Here is an 18,301-nt window from a genome sequence, read left to right as displayed (position 1 = left end):
CCTAAATTAATAAAAACAGTTTTAAACGTCACTTCTAAACAAGCTCCGCCAACTCGTGGCACAGCTGGCTAGCTTTACTGACATTGCAAGCTCGTAGTCGCATTGCTAGCCCGCGGGCGCGTTGCAGGTCGACACAGGTGCGTTCATTGCTAGGTTGCGGTTGCTAGCCCGCAGGCATGTCACATGTCTACACGGGTGCGTTCCAGGTGGTCTTCATTGCTTCATAATTTCTGGGTGTATTACAAAAGGTAGTTAATGTAACAGATTAGCATAATTGTTTCTGATTATTTTATGATTTATTGGCCTCTACTTGTATTTATTTTATACAAATCCCGACGCATTATTGCAGGGCTGACCAAATATGTTCCTGGAGAGCTACCATCCTGTAGGTTTTCACTCCAAACCCAGTAGTAGCTAACATGATTCAATTTATCAACCAGTTAGTTAGGTGCGCTAGATAACGGTTTGAAAAAAACCCTACACATTCAAACCCAGAATCCTATACGGGATTCCTCCAGACTTCGAAGACAATATTTGGAAGAATAGCCACGCGAGGCTAGTGTTGAACATATCACCGAACCACATACTGGTGGTGTTCCTGCCTGATTACATTGCATTGCATCAACCAATGGTTGTGACCCAATTAATCGACTGTCGGACATTACATTGCTATATCATATGTGGTTAGCTGATATGTTAAACACCTATCCAAGCTTAGCAAGATCTGGCAGGTGTCTGCAATGTAGTCAGGCAGGAATGCCACCCATATGATATAGCAGAGCGGTATAGCAATCTAGTGCCTGACAGCTCAGTTGATGACAGTAGCATGCAAATGACTTGCTAGGCAACTATTGCTTGATGCAATGCATTATCTGCAATTTGGTCAGTGCCTGGAACATGACCATCAATTAGCTGAATCAGGTATTTTAGGTTAGGGTTGGACTGAATACCCACAGGATGGTAGATCTCCAGGAAGAGGGTTAGGTATATCTGTTGTAACTTATGTAAGTAGAAGAATTTCCTTTTTCAATGAAACTGAAAACAAGCGTTTCTTATAGGACAAGTTCAGGTAGTCCCTTGCAGTTTCAGTCCATTTTCTTTATGTTTGGTGCCTATTGAATTCAACTCTGTACTGCCTCCAACCAAGTCCCAGGCTATTGTGGGCACAATGCCCCACGATGGCTCATTTGCACTTCTATAGCTTTAGTTTTGTTTTTATGTAGAGAGCAGTCTCACGCATTGGTCGTTGACTGATGGCCGACCAAGATCCTAGTTTATGAATTCAGAAAGACTGCCACTGCTCACGGGAAAGATCAAAAGGAATGATGTGACAAACTGGTCGTGGTCTCCCATTTCAAATGTGTGTAGTATCTTTAGATTGGTCTGTTTCACTGGTCACAGCAAGACTCCTTTTTGCCACACAATCAGTCGGTGGTAATTGCTTTTGGTACAGCATGATAGGAAAAATCTCTCCAAAGGTTAAAGTTTTAATTTATTAGTAGAACATATTAAGGCACAGTGTGAATTGCATTTATCTCAAGGCCATCAGGCTGTTAAATAGCCATCACTAGCCAGTACCCTGCCCTGCCCTGAACTTACTCACTTTCACTAGTCGTTGACCACCCGGTTACTCAACCCTGAACCTTAGAGGCTGCTGCCCTATGTACTGTACATAGACATGAAATCACTGGTCACTTTAATGATGATTACTTACTGCTTTACTCATTATGCTATATTCAAGTCAATGCTACTCCGACATTGCTCATCCTAATATTTTTATATTTCTTAATTCTACTCTTTTACTTTTTGATTTGTGTGTATTGTTGTGAATTGTTAGATACTACTGCACTGTTGGCGCTAGGAACACAAGCATTCCGCTACACTCGCAATAACATCTGCTAAATATTTGTATGCAACCAGTGCAATTTTTTATTTTAATACATCATAGAATCATGTAGATGTTAAATGTATCTTTACCAGTATAGGGTCTGATAGCATAATGTAGGAAATAGTCAGAATGGCTTTGTCCTAGCAGGTAGAACTGATAAGCTGTGACATGGATCTCATGTCTTTCAGGAGTAAAATGATGGCTTCCTATTGTCATTACACTCCTGTGGTGATCTGAAGGATCAGGTTACAGTGGGTCCACTCTACAGCATGCTCTTTCTTGTAGAGGGGGAGAGCGGGAAATTGGCTGTTTTATGGGTCAGTCATAAAATATGCTGCCCCTATGCTCTGTAGTGTTCGAGATTGGAATGTGAACTGTGGAACACAGAGAGACCCTTGGACATCAAAAGTTTGTATAATTAAACAATATTTGAATTTGAGAATGTGGGATGGTCCGTGGGTAGATCGCGATGAGCCAAGTAAAGCCCAACCCCGGCCAAACCCTCCCCTAACCTGGACGAAGCTGGGGCAATTTTGCGCCGCCCTATGGGACTCCTGATCATGGCTGTTTGTGATACAGCCTGGGATCAAACCCAGGTCTGTAGTGACACCTCTAGCACTGTGATGCAGTGCCTTAAGACTGCTGTTTGCCTGTTTGCAATTACAAGAGCAGGCAAGCTTTCAAGTATTGTGGACCGTATACATTTCTCAATCGGTGTGTCTTTGATGTAGGTTAATTATTGTTATTTTTAGATTCATTATCAGAGGGGTTTCTCTTCAGAACTTTATGGGTCTAACAAAAAAATGCTAAAGTCTACTAACTTACATTGTTTCAACAAGTACATTTGTTGTAATGCTTTGATAGAATATATAGATTGTCATGTTTTCTGTTGTATGTCAGGAGTTATGGCAGGTACACAGGTCAAATGGCAGGCATTACCACCTGCCTCAAGCAGGAGTTCAGGAGTTGAAGGGGAACCTGAAGGCATTAAAAGTCAAATATTATTTAAGACGGTTGAAATCAATGGTGGTAATATATAGGGACACAATAGTGAGTCATGAAATGTTGAAAATTTTATAGTTGGAGTGAAATCTCTTCTCTGTATACATCAATGATGTCGCTCTTGCTGCTGGTGATTCTCTGATCCACCTCTACGCAGACGACACCATTCTGTATACATCTGGCCCTTCTTTGGACACTGTTAACTAACCTTCAGACGAGCTTCAATGCCATACAACTCTCCTCCGTGGCCTATAACTGCTCTTAAATGAAAGTAAAACTAAATGCATGCTCTTCAACCGATCGCTGTCCGCACCTGCCCGCCCGTCCAGCATCACTACTCTGGGCGGTTCTGACTTAGAATATGTGGACAACTACAAATACCTAGGTGTCTGGTTAGACTGTAAACTCTCCTTCCAGACTCACATTAAGCATCTCCAATCCAAAATTAAATCTAGAATTGGCTTCCTATTTCGCAACAAAGCAACCTTCACTCATGCTGCCAAACATACCCTCAAACTGCCGATCCTTGACTTCGGCGATGTCATTTACAAAATAGCCTCATACACACTACTCAGCAAATTGGATGCAGTCTATCACAGGGCCATCCGTTTTGTCACCTAGGCCTCATGTACTACCCACCCCTGCGACCTGTATGCGCTCGTTGGCTGGCCCGCGCTTCATATTTGTCGCCAAACCCACTGCACCAGGTCATCTAAGTCTTTGCTAGGTAAAGCCCCGCCTTATCTCAGCTCACTGGTCACCATAGCTGCACCCACCCTGCGCTCCAGTAGGTATATTTCACTGGTCGCCCCCATAGCCAATTCCTCCTTTGGCCGCTTTTCCTTCCAGTTCTCTGCTGCCAATGACTGGAACGAATTGCAAAAAATCACTGAAGCTGGAGACCCATATCTCCCTCACTCCCTCACTAACTTTAAGCACCAGCTGTCAGAGCAGCTCACAGATCACTGCAACTGTACATAGCCCATCTGTAAATAGCCCATCCAACTACCTCATCACCATATTGTTATTTATAAATATTTGTTTTGCTCCTTTGCACCCCATTATCTCATCTTTTGCACATCTATCACTCCAGTGTTTAATTGTAATTATTTCACCACTTTGGCCTATTTATTGCCTACCTCCCTTATCTTACCTCATTTGCACATGCTGTATAGACTTTTTCTCTTGTGTTATTGACTGTATGTTTGTTTATCCCATGTGTAACTGTGTTTGTCGCACTGTTTTGCTTTATCTTGGCCAGTTTGTAGTTGTAAATGAGAACTTGTTCTCAACTAGCCTACCTGGGTAAATAAAAATATGTGAGAAACATATATTTAAGATAGAGAACAGTGTAATGAACACAAGGGGCAATAGAGAGCTGGTTTCAAGCGCAGGGTGCAGCAGGTGTTTATTGCAATGGACCACAGGAGGAGGCAGGTAGCTGGGTCCAGGGGTAGGCAGAAGGTCATACACAGGGGGTCCAAAAGGGCAACAGTACAGGCAGGGAAAAGGCTAGTAACGTAGTCCGGGAGATCAGGCAATCGGTAGAGAACAGGAAATCCGGTAGGCTAAAGTACAGGCAGGGAATAGGTAAAATGAGTCATTAGTGAGGCATGCAAAAACATCATACATCTAAAGAACTGAACTAAATAGTGTGATAATGACATACAGGTGATTAGAATTCAGGTGATTGGAATCTGGAGAGTGGGCTGCATTCAGGGGATCTAGGTGTTTGAGAGCGTGAGCTGGAAAGTGGGCTAGAAAGTGAGCTACGTGTTTGAGGGTGTGTTGGAAGCAGACGTTACAGACAGGCATTTTCCTTATGGAAGGATTTCAGTCTTTTCACCAACTATTTTCCTATTAGGATTTTTAGGTATTGTGTTTTTACATTTTATCTAATTTATTAATTTTGTCTTCTACACAATGTTTTGCTAGGTTATCGAGTTGGATTGTATGGGAGTCTAAACAGCAATCCTTGTCCACAACCCCGATGGCCCCATACCAGTCAGCGCAACCTCATCTGGGAGGGCAAAGGAATTTATTGAGGGCCAGTTTTCTGTAAAAAAAATTTAAACCAATCAGACTTGATTTTCCTTAGCGAAAAAAATGTGTCAATTCATTATAATTCACATTTCCTGTTACTGCATGATTATTTTCCTGCTGTAGCAAACTGACTCAAATGAAGATCCTACATCTGTACATCTATAATGCCTTTAAATACACTTATATAGTACTGTGCCTCTTTTATTGCTACATCTAGGCAAACCTGCAGCTTCACAGTCAAAGGGGATTGACAAGGCTAGGATGCAAGGAGTACAAGCCTTATTCAACCAGAAGTCTAGTATGTATGTTTTTATTTTAAGTAACTATTAAAATGTACTGTATGTGATTCAACAATTAAATAACGGTCCTGCTCCGCTTTTAAGCAAGCTTAAAAAATGTAACCTCTAAAAGTCAGGCAGAGTTCTGGATACAAGGGTTGACATTTGATTTATAAAAACATGTGTGGTAACTGTGGCAGGTTGGTTTACATTGTTGATATTCAAGTAAGCAGATTTCTTGATTCTGGATCACTGGTAGAAGCTTGAAATAATGTGTACACTTGATCTTCCTTCACTAAAGCCTTCATTCTGTTTAGATGAAGCAGGTGGACTTGGCAGAGTTCCATACATGGCTGTGGCTGCCAAGAAGGTGGCCATTGAGGTAAAGGGCATGCCAGGTGGGATAGAGTTTTTTAAAAAGCCCTCCCACTATGGCATGGACCAACTATCTACCATTTCGGAGGCAGGCCGTGGCATCAAGTTCACAATAAGTAAGATGCAATGCTTTCTACAATGTTTCAATGGAGAATTGTAATGTCTTGGTCATTGAGATTAACAACATTGACATGTACAGGTAGTGGCTTGACCCATTACTTTAGAAAAACAGGTTATTCCCTTTGAACAGATACCCATTGTGGCCATTGCTCTCATTAAAGGCAACGGTGGGCTTTGCTATAAATGGTGGCCATCCACCACTTGTTGTCTTTTTGCCAATGTGTCTGCTGATTTTGAAAATAGTCATTTCAGAATTAGAAATTGGGTAAATTTGTGTGAGCTCATTTACCACACTACGTAATGGATGAGGTGTTTCAGTGCAGACACTAAATTAAAAACACATCTGTTTGTTATTTGTTCAAAATGTACTGTAAATGTAGCCAACAAGTCAACCTGTAATTTGTGTTTTATGAAGAACATACTTTATCACTTTACAATTTATCACTTTGTAATTGTCTGTATTTTTTTTTCAGTCATACAACAGGCATCCTTGTAGTTGCAATGAACTCCATTATTACTTATCCATGATTAATTGTTTTTTAATAAATGTTTTTAAACATTGTTGGGTGTAATTACATTGATAGATCTAGTGAACATAGGATAAGCAACGCTGAACTGCACTGGTTGGGCGTGACGGAGAGAAGTTGTCAATACAAGCCTTACATCAAAGTTGCCTGAAGCAGAATGGAAAGTCTTGTGCCCTGACCAGTTATTCAGAAGAAAACCCTTGTGTCTAATTTACATAAGGTTGGTTAACTTACCGGCGTGGACCCAAAACACACACATCCTACACATTTATAAACTCCCTTTTTAAAGTTTTATTGCAACCATGGTGTTATTTTTACTGAAGCTTATACAGTATATCAAATAGCTAGACAATGGTCCACATCATATGGGTCAGCCGGTCCTATACCACTTTGCCCAACACGTTATACCCCAGAAGTTGTAAATCAAACCTTTTAAAGGTTGGTTTGATTTGTATTATTATGATAGGGCTCTGAAACCCATAGCTGAATGGCTTCAGACTGAGCATTTCACACTGTAAATGGCTACCGACAGTAAACTCAAGTTAGGGGTAGGGGTTAAATTTCACTTTATATTTTTATTAAAAGCTATTAGCCCGAATGTCTTGAAACCATGCTTGAAACGGCGCAAGCCATTCGGCTGTATGGAGAAATCATGTGGCACAATGGAACGAGACACAATTTAAAGTTATGGTGTATTTTACAATGCACTGCTGGAACTGGTTAAGTGTGTATTTGATTCATTAAATAATTTTAATCAAAACACTGGGTCACACTTATTTAGTCTGGATTTTCCATCGGTAGATGCTCTACAGATAGTCATACTAATAATAAACTATGTGTTGACAAGCAACTGTTTGTTACGGTTAGAGTTAGGTTTAGAATAAGGATTATGGTAAGAGTAAGGGTTAAGGATAGGGTAAGGGCTAGCAGTTAGTTGAAAAGTTACTGTCCATCTGTCAACGCTCTACAGACTATCAAAATGAGTGTTACCATACACTGTAAACTGATTCATTTAGGCAAATAGAGAAGTTATATTGTAGTAGGATGTCAGTGGGATTGAGTAACATACAAAAGCCTGCTCTTGGTCTCCCAGGGTGTTTTATTACAGTTTTCTTCAATCACTGGTGCAATTATGTGGTAAATCTTCACAACTATTAAAATGGGACATGTTTCAAAAACAAGTACATTTTCAAGTATATTTTCAATTGACTGAATACAACAAACATATTCACAAAGTCACTTGTTCACTGCACCAAATCAATCATACAATTGGCATACATATTACATCTACAGTACCTTGCGAAAGTATTCGGCCCCCTTGAACTTTGCGACCTTTTGACACATTTCAGGCTTCAAACATAAAGATATAAAACTGTATTTTTTTGTGAAGAATCAACAACAAGTGGGACACAATCATGAAGTGGAACGACATTTATTGGATATTTCAAACTTTTTTAACAAATCAAAAACTGAAAAATTGGGCGTGCAAAATTATTCAGCCCCTTTACTTTCAGTGCAGCAAACTCTCTCCAGAAGTTCAGTGAGGATCTCTGAATGATCCAATGTTGACCTAAATGACTAATGATGATAAATACAATCCACCTGTGTGTAATCAAGTCTCCGTATAAATGCACCTGCACTGTGATAGTCTCAGAGGTCCGTTAAAAGCGCAGAGAGCATCATGAAGAACAAGGAACACACCAGGCAGGTCCCAGATACTGTTGTGAAGAAGTTTAAAGCCGGATTTGGATACAAAAAGATTTCCCAAGCTTTAAACATCCCAAGGAGCACTGTGCAAGTGATAATATTGAAATGGAAGGAGTATCAGACCACTGCAAATCTACCACGACCTGGCCGTCCCTCTAAACTTTCAGCTCATACAAGGAGAAGACTGATCAGAGATGCAGCCAAGAGGCCCATGATCACTCTGAATGAACTGCAGAGATCTACAGCTGAGGTGGGAGACTCTGTCCATAGGACAACAATCAGTCGTATATTGCACAAATCTGGCCTTTATGGAAGAGTGGCAAGAAGAAAGCCATTTCTTAAAGATATCCATAAAAAGTGTTGTTTAAAGTTTGCCACAAGCCACCTGGGAGACACACCAAACATGTGGAAGAAGGTGCTCTGGTCAGATGAAACCAAAATTGAACTTTTTGGCAACAATGCAAAACGTTATGTTTGGCGTAAAAGCAACACAGCTCATCACCCTGAACACACCATCCCCACTGTCAAACATGGTGGTGGCAGCATCATGGTTTGGGCCTGCTTTTCTTCAGCAGGGACAGGGAAGATGGTTAAAATTGATGGGAATATGGATGTAGCCAAATACAGGACCATTCTGGAAGAAAACCTGATGGAGTCTGCAAAAGACCTGAGACTGGGACGGAGATTTGTCTTCCAACAAGACAATGATCCAAAACATAAAGCAAAATCTACAATGGAATGGTTCAAAAATAAACATATCCAGGTGTTAGAATGGCCAAGTCAAAGTCCAGACCTGAATCCAATCGAGAATCTGTGGAAAGAACTGAAAACTGCTGTTCACAAATGCTCTCCATCCAACCTCACTGAGCTCGAGCTGTTTTGCAAGGAGGAATGGGAAAAAAATTCAGTCTCTCGATGTGCAAAACTGATAGAGAAATACCCCAAGCGACTTACAGCTGTAATAGCAGCAAAAGGTGGCGCTACAAAGTATTAACTTAAGGGGGATGAATAATTTTGCACGCCCAATTTTTCAGTTTTTGATTTGTTAAAAAAGTTTGAAATATCCAATAAATGTCGTTCCACTTCATGATTGTGTCCCACTTGTTGTTGATTCTTCACAAAAAAATACAGTTTTATATCTTTATGTTTGGAGCCTGAAATGTGGCAAAAGGTCGCAAAGTTCAAGGGGGCCGAATACTTTCGCAAGGCACTGTAAGTATCTGCTTTTCTCAATGCATTATTCACATAAGTTTTGATATGATTTTCTTGTCATTTGTTAAAATACATACTAAATATGACAATTAATTAGCTCAAAACGGATAACTAGTAAAACAAATTCTATAGTGTATACCAAAAGTAAAGCGTATCGTTTACATATACACAGTGTACAAAACATTATGAACACCTGGGCCCAAATTCACAAAACACTTTTTATGGAAAAACTTAAGCTTCTAAAAAAAGTTAATAAGATAGTTCTTAAGTGCAATTCCTCAGTAGTATCTTAGTGATTTTAATGGTTTAAAATAATCAATGAGTGAATTAAACATGTTATATTGCCTTCATGATCTTATTCTCTCACTGCCCAGAGTTTAAGACAAGGGTTTAGCCATCTTGGAATTAAGAACAAATCCAATAACTTTATTTTCAAGAATCTAATTTCGTCTTAACTTTTTGCTTAAGGAGAAACATAAGAAATAGCACAATAACATTTCCAATAACCTTTTTGAGGAACAGCAAATTTGCCTTGCTCTTTCCATGAGATACAGTAGACTGACCTGGTGAAACCAGGTGATGGGTTCTGACTTCTAAACTGGAAATATTGTTCATCATCAGGTATCCTATGGAAAGGAAGGGCCACAGTCTGGTTGCTACACCAGAAGTTAATGGTTATCTGTAGGACAAATGTATATGGTGTAGTCAATCAAGGTTGGATATGAGCCAGGGGCTTGTAATGTACTGAGTAAAGGAAAGGCAATCGTTTGGTTGTGGTCACTGATAAGGGTGGAGAGCTGTGGATTAGTGAAGAATGGGGGGCCGAGGTCAGGTAAGGTCAGGTCACATTAAAGGAGAAGGAACAGTTTATTACCCATATCACTTAACTTAATGATGATGTAATGTTTAGAGTGAAGGAGGAGTTCCCCTAAATTTGAGTATATATACTGTATTTGTGCTGGTGGGAACATGTCTTTGTCTGTTCAGCTGTCTGACCCACTGGATGAATAAACTTGGTTTGAGCTTTTATAGTTGTCCGTCATTTTTTACTTTGTTATGTAGAACCTAACATAGGTGAAAACTGTGATCCCTTATTGATGTCACTTGTTAAATCCACTTAAATCAGTGTAGATGTCATGAGGTGGGTGTAGCTGGTGCATGGAAGTCAGGTGCAGGAGAGCAGAGATGAATGGACAAAGCACTTTACTTAGGCAATCATAATACAGAACGCAACCGCGTCACAATACAAAATGCCCAAAGAACAAGTGAGGCAGCTAAAGTACAAAAAAACAAGTACAAAGTACCGGCTGCCACAAAGCACGGGTATAAAGCAAAACTCGGCACAGACCAGCCGGAAGCGTGCCAACCTCGACAATAAACAATACCCCACACAGACATGGAGGGAACAGAGGGTTAAATACACATGATAATTACTAGGAGATGTAAACCAGGTGTGCAGGAAGACAAGACAAAACAAATGGAAAATTAAAAGTGGATCGGCGATGGCTAGAAGACCGCCAAACGCCGCCCGAACAAGGAGAGGAACCGACTTCGGCGGAAGTCGTGACAGTAGATGAGGGGGAGAAGACAGGTTAAAGAAGAATTTCTAAGCCTTGAGACAATTGAGACTTGAAATGTGTATGTGTGCCATTCAGAGGGTGAATGGGCAAGACAAATTATTTAAGTGCATTTGAACGGGTTATGGTAGTTGGTGCCAGGCACACCGTTTTGTGTCAAGAACGGCAACGCTGCTGGATTTTTCACACTCAACAGTTTCACTTGTGTATCAAGAATGGTCCACCACCCAAAGGACATCCAGCCAACTTGACACAACTGTGGGAAGCATTGGAGTCAACATGGGCCAGCATCCCTGTTGGATGCTTTCGACATGTTGCAGAGTTAAATCAAATCAAATCAAATTGTACTTGTCACATGCGCCAAATACAACATTACTGAAATGCTTACTGACAAGCCCTTAATTAAACGTAATCAGCCTACTTTTCTCTTTTAATCAGGTTCCTACACAGGCTCAAGGATCCTGTGATGGCCGGCCATTTCCTGGAAACAGTAGTCCTTGCAGTGCTTCTGCCGTCAAGTCTTGGAGGCCCGTACTTCTCAGCTGCAGATATAATGATGTCCAGCTTCTTGGACCTCTTGGACACTTGTGCAGTACAATTAATAACTCTGGCTATAAATGCTACACATCCACCTTTTTCACAATAAGTGAATCCAGATCACTTGATCGAAGTATAACATTTGCAACTGGTTGTTGTGCATCTACCGCCATATCGTCTTCAGAACTGTGGCCTCTTGCCCCTTCAATGCTATTCACCGCCTCCACATATGAAATTTGCTGTACAGCCCTGATTCTTGACACCTCAACCTCTTTCACCCTAACAAGGCACTCAGGGAATTTGGAAATATGATCCCCACAACAGTTGCAACATTTTACATTCACAGACTCTCTAATAACATATTCCTTCCGTCTGCAAATACTTGATACATGGCGAAACGTTTTACACTTCTTTCATTGCGTTGGGTTTTGCACGAAGGCTCTTATGGCATATCTTATATGTCCCAACTTTACATAGGGTGGTAAATACTCATCAAACATCAATAATAGTGTCATGTTCTGACCTTAGTTCTTTTGTTATGTCTTTGTTTAGTATGGTCAGGATGTGAGTTTGGTGGGTTATCTATGTTCCTTTTTCTATGATTTGGGATTTCTGTGTTTGGCCTGGTATGGTTCTCAATCAGAGGCAGCTGTCAATCGTTGTCCCTGATTGAGAACCATACTTAGGTAGCCTGGTTTCACTTTTGAGTTATGGGTGATTATTTTCCGTGTTAGTGTTTGTACCACACGGGACTGTTTTGTTTGTGTCACTTTGTTATTTTGTAGTGTTCAGTTTGTCTTATTAAAATGGACACTTACCACGCTGCAAATTGGTCCGATCTCTCTTACTCCTCATCAGAAGAAGAGGACGAGCGTTACAAATACAGATAAACTTTGCTCCTTTTTCCAGTTTCCATATGGTCCAAGCAATGTGCATTAACTACACCTGGATTTTTTTTGCTGAAGATATTGATTGCCAATGTCCAACGGGACGCCAGAAAAAAACACCTTTCAAGTGTCCTGCTCCGAAAATCAAAGCTGTTCACTTCCTGCGTCGATATTTTCGCGAGCCACAATGCACGCTCATGTTGCTCTTTTAGGTACACACGATATCAACACCATACCACTCATGGTTATTTTGACTGCTTCCACTTTTTCCATCGCCTTTTTTACCATCGTTGGGAATTCAAAAGGGTTTCCCAAATTAACATCTTTATCCCAAAAAAACGTACTCCGACAAGGACCGATTCATCAGACTCATTTCCCACAACTATTTTAGCCCTTTTTGTTCAATTCTTGGACTGTTCTCCACTCATCTTTCTCGCTAACTGTACTCGACGCGCTTTCAGCCTCAAATTACACTTCTCCTTCTGCCATCTCACGGGTCCTAGGGTCCTAAGGCCAATCTGTCTCCTTCAAGTAGGTGGCTTTTTTTCATTGATTCGCCCACCAAGAGAGGAGTTTTTGTAGGATGTGTTTTACAAAAATTAATGGCTTATTTGTTACATGAGGTTTATTTGATTGAATAAACGTTTTGTAATGCTTAAGTTATTGTGAGATATAAGAGATTATTGTTATAAGTAGGACACGTGACATCGCGGCAACTTTGAGAAAAAAAACAGTAGCTACATCAGAGTTGTCTCGAGATGGCTATAGATATTCATACAGGCGGTTGATGTCAACAACTGTTGTCGAATATTTTTTTTTAAAGTATACAATATTGATGTATACTATCCACCAATCCAAAGAAAGGATAGGCGGGCGCTAGACAGCCTGCCACGCTGCTTTGTGGACAACGACTCCCATTGTGAAGAGACGTATCTTGTCAGTATATCCATCATCTTTGGCACATTTAACCTCTCTTCTACCTCAGCTACCGAAACCGCGCAAACAGTGTTTGATTGACAAACAATATGGGTCTAAAACGATAAAGAAAATGAGGAAACGAAATAGCAAAATTAAGCATTGCGATTGATGTATCGAATTTGATTGATCCTTTCAATTTTGACCGTCTTAAAACCACACAGGTTTTGAAAGAGCATTGTCAGTTACCAATTGAGAATTATTAAAATTTTTGTCACAATTCATGCTATCATAACAAGGAAATTAAATGGCAAACATGAGAACTGATTTGTCATTACATTACATTTTTAAATGTGTCAATGTTGTACTGGATGGACCATTGAAAATAAATATAAAACACATTTTGCTATTTATTTTTCAAATTGGCAGACATTATGCATACTCAATCACGATGGAGGTGTTGCCATTTATGTTCAGAGTCATATTCCTGTAAAGCTTAGAGAGGATCTCATGTAAATGCTGTTGAAGTAATATGGCTACAAGTTCACCTGCCTGACCTAAAGCCCATTCTTGTGGGAAGCTGCTATAGACCACCAAGTGCTAACATTAGGTAGTTGGATAATATGTGTGAAATGCTTGATAATATATGTAATATCAACAGAGGTTTGTTTTCTGGGTGACATAAATATTAACTGGCTTTCAATCTGCCCACTCAATAAAAACCTTCAAACTGTAACCAGTGCCTGCAACATGATTCAGGTTATCAGTCAACCTACCAGGGTATTTACAAACAGCACAGGAATGAAATCAACCACTGTATTGATAACATCTTTACTAATGCTGTAGAAATCTACTCTAAAGCATTATCCAAATCCATCAGATGTAGTGATCATAATGTAGTAGCCATATCTAGAAAAACCAAAGTTTCAAAGGCTGGGACTTTTGGAACTTTGGTGACCAAACAATTACAACTAAATCTATGGGTGAAAAAAAACAAAATAAAAAATTGGCTGGTTGATCTGGACATTTCTGATGAATTATAAATAGCTCTCTAAGGTATGCAATGAACATGACAAGAGGAACTGATGATGCACTGCTCAATTATTTTTTTTGGGGGGGGGGGGGGTCCAGGTGCCCCCCCCCCTGGCAACCCCTCACCCCACAGTTTGGGAACCTCTCATCTACTACACCTATACAAATATAAATATATTGTATGTTTTTTGGACATAGTTTCAAAAGTATGGGGAAAACACCACAAAGCGAGCTCCATCACCTTATTCACATAGCAAACCTTCTGATGTATAGTATCTACTGAGCAGGTAGGTCTGTGATTTTCTGCTCATGCATTCTCATTTTGATGCTGAACACATCGCTGGTGTGTTTGGCCAAAGAGCTCTATTTTCATGTCATCCAACAAATGTTAACGCCTGGAGTTTGCTAAACGTGATTAGCACTCGGATTGGAACCAGTGCTTTGGTCAGATGACATGAAAATAGAGCTCTTTGTAAAAAAATGTTTTTAAACGAAACAATGCATTTGGAAAGTATTGAGACCCCTTGACTGTTTCCACATTTTGTTAAGTTACAGCCTTATTCTAAAATGGATCAAAATGTGTTTTTCCCCTCATCAATCTACACACAATACCCCATAATGACAAAGCAAAAACAGGTTTGTAGAAATTTTTGCAAAAATAACCTTACATCATATTTACATAAGTATTCAGATCCTTTACTCAGTACTTTGTTGAAGCACCTTTGGCAGCAATTACAGCCTCGAGTCTTCTTGGGTATGACGCTACAAGCTTGGCACACCTGTATTTGGGGAGTGTCTCCCATTCTTTTCTGCAGATCCTCTCAAGCTCTGTCAGGTTGGATGGGAAGCATCGTTGCATAGCTATTTTCAGGTCTCTCCAGAGATATTCAAGTCCGGACTCTGGCTGGGCCACCCAGAGTTGTCCCGAAGCCACTCCTGTGTTGTCTTGCCTGTGTGCTTAGGGTCATTGTCTTGTTGGAAAGTGAACCTTCGCCCCAGTCTGAGGTCCTGAGTGCTCTGGAGCAGATTTTCATAAAGGATCTCTCTTTACTTTGCTCCGTTAATTTTTCCCTTGATCCTGACTAGTCTCCCAGTCCCTGCAGCTGATGGTGTCATGTTTCCTCCAGACGTGACGCTTGGCATTCAGGCTAAAGAGTTCAATCTTGGTATTATCAGCCCAGAGAATATTGTTTCTCATGGTCTGAGAGTCCTTTAGGTGCCTTTTAGCAAACTCCAAGTGGGCTGTCATGTGCTGAGGAGTGGTTTCTGTCTGGCCACTTTACCATAAAGGCCTGGTGGAGTGCTGCAGAGATGGTTGTCCTTCTGGAAGGTTATCCCATCTTCACAGAGGAACTCTGGAGCTCTGACAGAGTGCCCACTGGGTTCTTGGTCACCTCCCAGACCAAGGCCCTTCTCCCCCGGTGGTTCATTTTAGCTGGGCGGCCAGCTCAGGTAGAGTCTTGGTGGTTCCGAACTTCTTCCATTTAAGAATAATGGAGTCCATTGTGTTCTTGGGGACCTTCAATGCTGCAGAAATGTTTTGGTACCCTTCCCCAGTTCTGTGCCTCAACACAATCCTGTTTCGGAGCAATTCCTTCAACCTCATGGCTTCGGTTTTGCTTTGACATACACTGTCAACTGTGGGACCTTATATAGATGTTTGCCTATAGATGTCCAATCAATTGAATTTAGCACAGGTGGACTCCAATGAGGCTCCTGAGTTGCGCAGCGGTCTAAGCTGCTGGAGGCATCACTACAGACCCTGGTTCGATTCCAGGCTGTATCACAACCGACCGTGATTGGGAGTCACATAGGGCGGCTCACAATTGGCCCAGCGTTGTTAGGGGTAGGCCGTCATTGTAAATAAGAATTAGTTCTTAACTGACTTGCCTAGTTAAATAAAAAATAAAGTTGTAGAAACAACTGAAGGATAGTAAATGGAAACAGGATGCACCTGAGCTTAATTTCAAGTCTCATAGCAAAAGGTCTGAATACTTATGTAAACATGGCATTTCTGTTTTTGTTTTTAATACATTTGTAAACATTCTAAAAGCCTAAAAATGACCCAACCAAGCCACACTGCTTCTTAACACAATGACCGCTTAACCCGGAAGTCAGCCACCCCAATGTGTCAGAGGAAACACCGTACACCTGGCGACCGTGTCAGCATGCATGCGCCCGGCCCACCACAGGAGTCGCTAGAGCGCGATGGTACAAGGACATCCCTGCCGGCCAAACCCTCTCCTAACCCGGACAATGCTGGGCCAATTGTGCGCCAGCCCATGGGTCTCCCGGTCACAGCCGGCTGTGATAGAGCCTGGAGTGGCACAGTGGTGTAGTGGCACAGCTTGCAAATGTGATGCAGTGCCTTAGACCGCTGTGCCACTCGGGAGGCCCCCAACCCCCCCCCCCATTTTTATTATCTATGCATAATCACTTTACCCTACCTACATGTGCATATTAACTCAACTAACCTGCACCCCTGCACATTGACCCGGTACCGGTGAACCGTGTATATAGCCTCATTATTGTTATTTTATTGCTGCTCTTTAATTTTTTTACTTTCATTTATTTTGCCAATATTTTATTAACTCTTATTTTTCTTAAAACCTCATTGTTGGCTAAGGGCTTGTAAGTAAGCATTTCACGGTAAGGTTTACACCTGTTGTATTCAGCGCTTGTGACAAATATATATATTTTTTGAGCTTACCAACCAAAATTTCAGGTTCAGGCTGTTGAAATTACAGATAGTCCCTTTAAGGCAAAACTATGTTTAATTCTACACTCAAACAGTAAAATCCCTTTGTCAAATAATCTAAGAGAAGTAATGTCTTCTGGCCAATGCATGATTAAGTTTGGTTAATATTCCAAAATGTGTCAATGCAATTGATGATGACTTTCATAGCATCTACTGGTAAATTTAATGGAAATCTTCATATCCCAATGCCTTTTTTTATTTGTGTTCTATTGGTTTGACCACAAGTAAAGACAATGACAGATTTGACTCATTTGGGGAGTGACGATGTCCAGGATAGGTTACTTCACATGTGATGTCTCCATTCTTGTCACCAGTCTATGAATGACGCAGTTCTGTTTAATTATCACACACATTTATCTGGAAAGCCAAACAGGTTCCTATTCCGTCATCTCAGAGTAACAGCTTAGGAGTTTCCTGTTGGCCAAGCTTACAGCCTCAGAGGAGGGGAAAAGACCATCATTGATGGGAAAACACAATATGAAAACATGTATATATTGATTGAGTGAGGAAATAATGTGAAAAATAATATACTGTTCAGATAAACAGGCAGGTAGCCTAGTGGCATTGGACTGGTAACCGAAAGGTTGCAAGATTGAATCCCCGAGCTGACAAAGTAAATAAAACTGTCGCTCTGCCCCTGAACAAGGCAGTTAACACACTGTTCCTGGGCAGTCATTGAAAATATGAATTTGTTCTTAACTGACTTGCCTAGTTAAATAAAGGTCAAATTTAAAAAAAATTAAATGTGGTGTCTCAAATAAAACTTCCACCATTTTGAAATAGCCTCCTACTTGAGTCTTCTGGTGAAACTTTCCTTTATTCAAACTTCAGTATAAAGCTGGAATTTTCCACTTGACCCATTGTACTTGACTTTTTATTCTGTTTTCCAGATACATTTAATAAGACTTAATTTAGCATTTATAACGTGCAATCAAATATATACTTTGGCTTTGACAATTTGCTTCGCATCACATGCGCTTGTAGTGGCAATATGTTATTTATGTGGGCCAAGAAGATTTGAGGCATTTGAGCCACAATGATGCCAGTCTTGCTCTCTTTATCTCATCTTTGCCTCTTTGTGTTCATAATTTCCACTCCTTGGTTAGAAGTAAACCAACCCAACACAGAGGTTGTGTCCCAATGGCACCCTAGGCTATTCCCTATATAGTGCCCAACTTTAGACAAGAGCCCTATGGGTTCTGGTCAAAGTAGTGCACTACATAGTGAATAGGGTGCCGTTTGGGACAGAGACAGAGCCTTGCTACAGCCAAAGAGGAAATTAAAGGTGAGGCGAGATAGCTCTTGCACTATACCAGACAGCAGCCGATTGGCTGATGCAGGGAGACACACTAGAAGAGAGGATATTACATGTTACAGCATTTGAACTAAAAGCTCTGAGCTTTTATGCGCTCTGAACAAGCATTGTTCTCTTGTCGAGCGATG

Source organism: Oncorhynchus mykiss, chromosome 6, assembly GCF_057628025.1.
Source record: "Oncorhynchus mykiss isolate SJ-2025 chromosome 6, ASM5762802v1, whole genome shotgun sequence".
NCBI lineage: Eukaryota > Metazoa > Chordata > Actinopteri > Salmoniformes > Salmonidae > Oncorhynchus > Oncorhynchus mykiss.
Note: the sequence above shows the minus strand (reverse complement) of the source record.